At 41.8% G+C, this 9040-nt stretch overlaps 1 pseudogene; it reads left to right on the top strand.

Annotated features, from left to right (window-relative positions):
- Nucleotides 1-6536: 6536 nt before the first annotated feature.
- Nucleotides 6537-8703, top strand: LOC117147172 (annotated as a pseudogene).
- The last annotated feature ends 337 nt before the right edge of the window (nucleotides 8704-9040 follow it).

Below are 9040 nucleotides of genomic sequence, written 5' to 3'. Positions count from 1 at the left end.
ATTTGCATACAAAGCGAACAAAAGGGAGGGACGAGTGGTGTTGCTAAGCAACGGAAGTTGTTTTCTCTAAAAATAAGCACACACACTGTGAAAACGAGCCGGTTTCCATATGCATTTCCCAATGCTAATGATATCGAACGGCCCGCAATGCGTATACGTAATAGCTGATAGAGAACGGGGCGTATGCGTAATGCGACTGTCATTGCCACCTAGCCCGCCATGCCGTCCCTCATTCCTCTTCTTCTTCTTGTGTAGCTTAAGAAATACGAGTATGGGAAAACTTTGACACCGAATGCCCGGAAAAAATTTCATAAATTTCTGGCAGAGCAATTGAATGCGACGAGGAGGACTTTCGGGATAAAGACAGGGGCAAATAAGCTCCTGTGCAATTGTGTGCCAAATTCAATAAATAACAAGAAAAACTTGAGAAGCCTGTAGGCAGAACGACTATAATATACTCTAATTGTGATTAATATATATATATATATATATACAGTATATGTATATATATATAATATTTATTTTAGTTGCAACTGCAAACATTTAGTTAATTTATTGCATATTTAGCTCTCACATTAATTCAGTTGCACGATAATATTTTAAAGAGAAATTTAAATGTTCCGGTTAAGTATTGTTGGGAAAATCCGAAGAAATGCCGTGGAACTTTTATTGGAATATGTAAAAAAGCTAGGCGCGACTATTTGAAATGTTTTCCATTTTCCAGCAAGTTTTAAGAAGCGGAAATAGACTGTTCTAGATCGTTAATATAGCCAACATATATACCCGGCTCATTGGCCGACATGATAGTAAATAAATTTGCTCACTCGAAATACCAAGAGTCCCGAACTTTTTGACAGAGTCTGAAAATATTAAACAAAGCGCACGATTCCGCAAAACTCAACTGACAATGAAATGTTGGCCGAGGGGGCCGGAGCTACTTCATCAACTTCTTCCACCTCAACTTCAACTAGCACTTGTTTGGCCTTTGTTTCGATTGTGTTTTCTTTTTTTATTCTTGTTTTCCTCCCGTTTGTGTTCTTGTGTTTTTTGAATTTTCATAAAACTTTTGCTCGTTTGCCGCTAATAAATTATTTTCGGGGCGCAAAAACTTTGGCCGTAGTCCGGCTGTCCTGTTGTCCGTGTGTCCTGGAGTCCCGGAGTCTACTGCTCAAAGCTGTCCGCAGAAGGGACATTCCTCTGGGGAAGGACTTCGATACCGATTCCACAAACTGCATATTGTCCTGGACCCAGGACATTACAATCCTCGTTCGCCGCTCGCCGTTGTTTGTTATTCCTGTGTGTGCGCTTTGTTCATAAATAATTTGCGCCACAACTCAATTTCATGAGCGTAAATCACTGTGTGGTCACTTGGCACCACCAACCAACCAAACACCCACCCACCAGGATTTGACCCACCAATTTTGATCCGGCCCCAGCCAGCTCATTGTTTCACATCGCTTTCTTTTCAAATAATTCCCCATCTTGTTTCGGCATTATTTCCACGTTGCTTTCCTTGCCGCCCATTTACCATACAATTCCTTATTTATGTCCTGGCCAGCAAACTTTCCCTTCTCTTCATTGATGGAAAGACAGCCTTGCGACTTTGTTGTCTTATGTGTGTGCTGGGGGGTGTTAAATCAACACAAAGTTGCCGCAAACTTTTCAATTGGCTTGACAAATATAAAGAAATTTACAATATCGCTTACAGGTCGCAGAGAAAATGGGGACAAAGGACTCGGGTCACAGGACAATCAAATTCGAATGTCCAAGGCATGTGACTTTTTTGCGGCCATAATAGATGTTATTTTTCTCTTTGGCCTATTTAAATTCCCTTTATTATTAACAATATAACAAACTGATAGCCTGCGCTAGTTTCTCAATTTAAACACTATTAAATAGAATAATCTAAGATGCAATCCTACTATCTTCTGCAACACAAGACGAAAATCGTCACTTGATCGCTTGATTTTCTTTGGGAAAAGTTTACTTGGCTTTTCCGCCATTTCCATCCCCCCTCACCGAATCCTTAACCCTTAGAAGGTGGCTAAGTGTATGCAACACACCACCTTAATGCCCGCTACGCATTCCGCACATGAAGTTGCAATAAAAACAACATTACACTAAATTCTCATATTTCTCTGGCTTCTCGCCCGGTTTTCCTTCCAGCTTGTTTATTTCCAGCCCAAAAAAAAATGGGGTGAAAAAGCGGAAAATGGGGGCATGCTGGCTGATTTCCCCCTTCAGACCGGCAACAATAAATTGCAATTCCAAGTCACTTAAATTGCAACAAATAACAGGAGGCAGCTTGACAGCGAGAAAACGCAAACTGAACAGCAGCCCCGTGAGATGTCAACGTGTTAAGGGCTGACAAAAGGGCGAAGCGGCTCCAGAGGGGCGCTCAGGGGTTAAGGCAGTTTGTCCACAGGGAATTCGCAGAAGGCTTTCATCTCGTTTATCATGATGTTTGGCCATTATACTGATTTCCTTTTCAAACAACTGCGATTTATGCGATTGCAGCAATACGTTTATTAGCTTCTCTGATATTTTAAGAGACCTCTAACCCAATACTTTTATGACAACTGGCATATTTTAATTTATCTTTAAATTTATGCAGATTCGCTTAAGGGGGACTTAAAACTGCATTCTCTTTCTGATTTATCTTTAAAAAGTTACAATCAGAAATAGATTCTTGACCGTATCAAAATGTGATAGAGTCCTGCAGCGCGATGCTCTTTTCCACCCTTATTCATTATTCTTTTCAGCTTGTTGCCATTCCATTTGGTTTATGTTGTGCAATTGCTGTTGCCACTCACCAAAAAGGCAATAGCGAAATTCAGCAGTCAACAGAAAGTGTCAGCCCTGATGCATGGACCAGATTTGTCGGACAACGCCTTAGAAAACTTGGCTCTTATTGCATTTGGCCAAACTGTAACTTTTTTCGAGCGGCCGCTGACGCTGATTTATTTACATTAAGAATTATGCTGGCCAACCAAACAGGCAGCCCGCTGTAATATTTAAATAGACATAACTATAAAATTTTATTTAAATGTGCATTTGCTCTTAGCGGCGGGAAACAAAAACGGAATGAAATGCATTAAAAATGCATTTACAGCGAACCGCAAATGGCGGCAGGTGTGGTCAGGTGGCCGGGGTCAGTTGGGGTCACAGGGGCGAGCAGTGGGCGTGGCTTAGCCAACATGCCACGTAAAAACGAGTGAAAAATACGACAAAAAGAAACCTCAGATATGTGCCAATAGCAAAAGCAAAAATGCTCAAAAGGGATTAGCATATGAAATATGTAAGTGCAGTCAGCGAAAAAATTTAATACATAAACCTTTAATCTTGCAAGGCAATTTTATTTAGCTTTGCTTGCTTTCGAAATTTGTTAAAATTTGTTTGTTTAATGTTAAAAATTATATGTATAAAGGAACCCCATCTATCAACAATAGTAATTATTTTTCCCTTTTATGGTTAAATTAGTATATTTCCGCCGAGTGGAGCCGAGATTAGTATGTTTCCTCCATAAACACAGTTTGTTCAGGTATTTAATGAATTCGATTTAATTTGTTTTCCAGCTAAATATTGTTCATAAATAAATAAATGTTCAACTGTTGGCCGTTTTTTGGGTAGTTTCCATTTGGCCAGCGAAGCCTGAAAGTTGGCTTCAATTAGTTGACGGATCAACTGGAACTAACCCCGACTCTTCCCCTTCGTTCTCTTTATTTTCTTTTATTTTTTCTGTTCTGTTCTTTTATTTTTTTGTTGCTATTTTTCTCTCTTTGGCCGGAGTGGCCTCTTAATTAAAACGAAATGTTCACAGCCGCTTGGGCAATTCAGTTAGTTTCAATCTTCCCGCTCACCTGGATGTATGTATGTACGTATGTACATCACCCCGATTTCCCCCGATCCAAGTGCCATATATAACTCATAACGATTCGGTCAGCAGGATAGCCAAAGAGAAGAACAGAAATGGCAAACAGAAAGCCGAAAAAATTGGTCAGGCCAATGGCTAAGCAGTCTGTGCCAAAAACCCCAAAAAAAAAAATCCTCAAAAAAGAAATGCAACTTTATGCGTGCGCTGCAAACAAAAAAAAAAAAAAACGAGGATAAATTGGGGGAAACTGGGAAAAGAATGCGGGGGATTCCCATTTTTTGTGCACTCGGCGAGGGCAAAAAGCTAAACAATGACAGCTGCAGCTGACGCGATGGGTTTGGCCAAAAAGGGGGCTTCCCCGGCATTTACTTACGGTCGAACGCACTTCATCTGGAAACCATAAAATTGAAAAATGCTGCTGCGAACAAGGCAAAAGAGCGAGGCCATGGCAATGGCGATGATGATGGCTCACCAAGTGGGGTTAACGCAGGGGGTTCAGAGGGTTATGGCGTCTGTGGGGGTTGCCCCGATTCGTCACCCCACCCCCTACGCTCACCACCACACCGCTGAGGTTAGGGTTCCTACTCCGGGTTTGGTTTTAAACCGCACAAAAGTCATTTGAGCGCCGTCGTTAACATGTCACACACACAAGTCCACAAACACACAATCACACACAGACACTTGCAAGCCGGCAAACAATGCACTTGCCTCAGTGATGGCACCGTGAGTGATGAGAGTGTGTTTGTGTAGCAAGGACTTTGTGAAACAAAGACGATGGACTTAAATTTTATGAAACATAATGATAGCATTTAGTAAAGAGTCTCTTAAATGGCAAATTGATGGAACTTTATCCTCTTGATAACTCTTTTAACGTCTAATTATTCGTATGTGCTAACAGAGTGTCTTTTGTGCTCCCTATGTACTTTGATATTGCCATCACTAGCGCATATATTCCACGTTTTACCGCTGGCCAACAATGCGGCCAGCATCATGGCCATCATTGCCATCTCCATCGTCATCATCATCGCAATCATCAGCAGCAGTTGGCCTTTACTTTTGGCTTAAACTGCTCCTTCTCCTGTGACTGTTGCCCCCCAACAGCTCCCCTATTAACCCCCTTGTTAGCCCCTCTTTTTCAACCCCCTTAGAAAGGCAACCGCAAAATGCGCGGTCCACATGTCCGTTTGGTTCACTTTTCATTTGGCGATCGCCCGCCCGCTTTTCTTTGCCCCCCATTTTTTTTCTTTATTTTTTTTTTAAGTTTAACCCTTGGTTTGTGGATATGTGCTCACATATGACTTTGTTCATTTCGTTTGTTTTACAGGTTGGAGGTTGGAGGTTGTGGGGAATGGTGCTGAAAAGTGCGCTCATAATTAAAATGTTTGGCAAAAAAAAAAAGACAAAAAACAAAAAAAAAATTTTTGAAAATGGGCAAGTGGAAGAATAAGCGGTGGCCAAATAGGAAATGAAAGAAAGAAAACGTTTGCCAGCTAAATGAAATGTTAACGGCAAACGGCAAATGTTAATGGCAGCCATTTCTCTCCCGTTCTATCATCATCTTTTTCTTGCCCCTTTCGACTTTCTCCTTTCCTTCCACCCTTTATAACAATTTTCTTTATTCCTTTTTTTCTTTTAGCCCGCAGCTTTTGCGGACAATGAAGAATTCCAGTTTATTATCTACCGACAGGCGAAATGGCTTTGAAATTACCAAATTCGAAAGGGTTAAAATGGTGGTTGAAACAGTGAAATCTGAAATAGTGATTAGAGGTTTCTTATGTGTAATTAAAGGAAATTTCTGTTCAACACTCCACGTGAAATATGAAATCTGAATCCAGTTTTCCTCGGTGTGAAAGTGAAAAGTCACCTTAGATTTTCCCAGCATTTTCCCACTCGCACAGCTATGCACATACCAATTTTCCCAGCGAGCGCTGGAAAATACAATTGTATGTTCTATTACGCAGGGATTTCGCTGCTTGTTGTTGTTGCTTTGTGAGCATTTTTACATTTGTCGACTATGCGAGCGCGTAATTAATTTCCCGCTGCTATTATTTGCATTGCAATCACGGCAACAACAAAAAACTAGCCACGACAATGCGAGCCGTTGGCATTTTTAATTACTTGCATGAGAATTAATTATGAAAATGGCGACGAAGGGAGGAAATGCGGAAAAGGCAGAGCAAATTGCTAAGCGGTGGAAAGCATAGAGGACAACCAGAGGACTGTGAAAAGCGGGGTTATAAATGCCAATTCAAAGATCAGTTAATTTAAAGCCGCCCGTTAAACGTTTGTTGTTATGTTTTACTAAGCAAAAGCACAAAGCTAAGAAAACTGAAAATAATTGCCTGAATATGGAATGCCATACATCGTTGAGCTCGTAATTAAATTTCCAATCAAACTGTGTTCAAACATGGATATTCAAATTTTTTGCCATTTTTTTTAGCCAAGTTATGGTGGGAACCCTTCGAAAATAAATACGCATTTTATAAATAATTAAGGTAATTAAGGTTTTAAAGTAAAAGCTTCACAAATTTTTATTTATAATTATAGGGGCGGTAAATGAAGTAGTAATTGTTCAAAGGATAACGCTTTAATTCGATTTCGTACGCAGATTGTAAAGAAAGAGTAGTCGACTGAAATTCTAAAAAATTCACATCTAAGGAACATTTTGACCTGCCATAAGTGAACTGTCAAAACAATACTCTTTATTGAGACGTTACAAAGTGAGCTAGTAAGAAATCGTAGCTGTCACAGAAAAAAACCTGTCTACATTTTTTGATTCTTGATGGCCAGTTATCCAGCGCGTCTGAAGAAGGTCTGATCGTGACAGCGCCACTGTGGTTCAAAGCACTCATTAAGATCCTGCGTCTATTCGTGCGAAAGAAGCTGCGCGAGCAAGTGTTCACTGTATCGGTGCATCAATTGGCGCTGCACGTGCCGCACAAGACGCTGCCCCTTCACTTTGGTGGCACGCTGGAGGTCGATCACGACACATCGTTGCTCAGCTGCCGCCAATCGATGATGAATCGTGAGGACAAGCTGCTGGCCAATATCATGGATGTGAGCGATGAATCCGGATCCAGTTCAGAAACTGGATCAGAAATTGCGTCCAACAATCAAAAAACCAGGATAATCAGCGCCGTCCACCAGTTGGGCTATAATAATACCGCGGACAACAACAGTACCATCACGTACGCCACCACAGCTGCTGGAGCAGCTAACGGCGCCACCACCAATGGGGGCAGAGATTTTTTGATCCCGCCCAGCAGCTCCTCATCCGACATAAGTATCGATGATAGTCTCGATGGTCAGGAGGGCGATTCCAAGTCCATTCATCAGATTGTCCAGATGATAAAGCAGGGCGGACTCGGTGGTCTGATTGAGGAGTACGCGGTCATTCGGAATAGGCCGCCCGAGGGCACCTTCTGGCATTCGAGGTAGGTCAAATGAAATCTTCATTCTAGAGCACTGATAATTAACGTTCCTATATTCTCGCAGAATGCATGCCAATCTGACCAAGAATCGCTTCGCAGACGTCCTCTGCTACGATCAAAATCGAGTGGTTCTGACACACGAAGACGGCGACGAGGCGTCGGATTACATAAATGCGAACTTCGTCGATGGCTACAATGAAAATAGTGCCTACATAACAACTCAAGGTAAGCGATGATGACACACTTAATCATATGTATAAACTATATGCTAATGGAGTTAACTCCGCCAGGTCCACTACCAAACACATGCAAGGACTTTTGGCGCATGATCTGGGAACAACATTGTTTACTTATAGTGATGACGATGCGCGTGGTGGAGCGCGGATGTGTGAAATGCGTCCAGTACTGGGAGCCGACTGAAGAAGGCTCCTTAGAGTTTGGCGACTACCATGTGCGAACAATTAGCGTTGAGTGCAACGAGGGCTACATGGTTACCTCGTTAGAATTGAGAAACATAAAGGTGAAGCTTTCTTTATAGTACAACGATAGCGAATATTATTAGAATCACTTTGTCATTTCGCCAACAGACAGACGAAGTTCGCAATGTCTCACACTGGCAGTTCACCAGCTGGCCGGACTATGGCATTCCCAGCTCGGCCATGACCATGCTGAACTTCGTGCAGAAGGTGCGTGAGAAGCAGGCGCAGGTCCTCGAAGGGCTGTCCGACACCTGGGCGGGTCATCCCCTTGGACCGCCCATTGTGGTGCACTGCAGTGCAGGCATTGGACGCTCAGGTGAGTCGCCAACATTGTAGACAATCCACGCCAGATTGACTGACTACCAAAAACTCTACACAGGTACATTCATCACCCTGGCCACTTGCATATCGCGCCTGGAGGACGTGGGCACGGTGGACATACGTGGAACCGTTGAAAAGATCCGCTCGCAGCGAGCCCACTGTCTTCAGATGCCCGAACAGTACGTGTTCTGTCACCTGGCCCTCATCGAATACGCATATTCGCGTGGAATGCTAAAGCCGGCCGATCTGGCTGGCTTCGATCAGCATGAACCGGACTCGGAGCAGGCTAATACTAACAACACAGTCCTTGGACCGGAAAACGGAAGAGGAAACAACTTGTATACAGAATAATCGAATTAGGCTAATACTACCAACACAGTCCTTGGCTAGTTAGTTATGACGAAAATTCCGTTTGTAAATATCAAGTTTTTGGCAAAAGCCGTTCTTTCGAATTTCGGTCATCAAATAATCATTTTTTTGCTACAACTTTAAAAATAATTGTCCAAATATGAAATGCCACATATCGTTGTGTTCGTATTTAAATTCCCAATCGAACTGTATCCACAAATGGAAATTCTATTTTTTGGCCATTTTTTGCAAATTTTGATGATGTTACCCCTACAAAAAATGCGAAAATTGACCCAAAAATTAATTTTCCTAAATTCTTTAAAAAGTGATAGGGATAGTTTGCAATGGTAATTAGCTGCTCAAAACAGTTATTCTTTATTCTTTATGAGCATTTTTAGCTAGGTTATGACTAAAATTCCATTCGAAAAGTTTTGGATTTTCGAAAATCTGGATCCAAAATCCGTAAATCTGGATTGCAAACCTGTCCAAATCTGGATTGCATTCCTCGTTGAGCTTGTTATTAAATATATTCAAATTTATTGCCATTTTTTGTGAATTTTGATGGTACCTTGGCTGGAGCTTAATAT

Source organism: Drosophila mauritiana, chromosome X (assembly GCF_004382145.1).
Source record: "Drosophila mauritiana strain mau12 chromosome X, ASM438214v1, whole genome shotgun sequence".
NCBI lineage: Eukaryota > Metazoa > Arthropoda > Insecta > Diptera > Drosophilidae > Drosophila > Drosophila mauritiana.
Note: the sequence above shows the minus strand (reverse complement) of the source record. Positions and strands in the feature narration are given on the sequence as shown.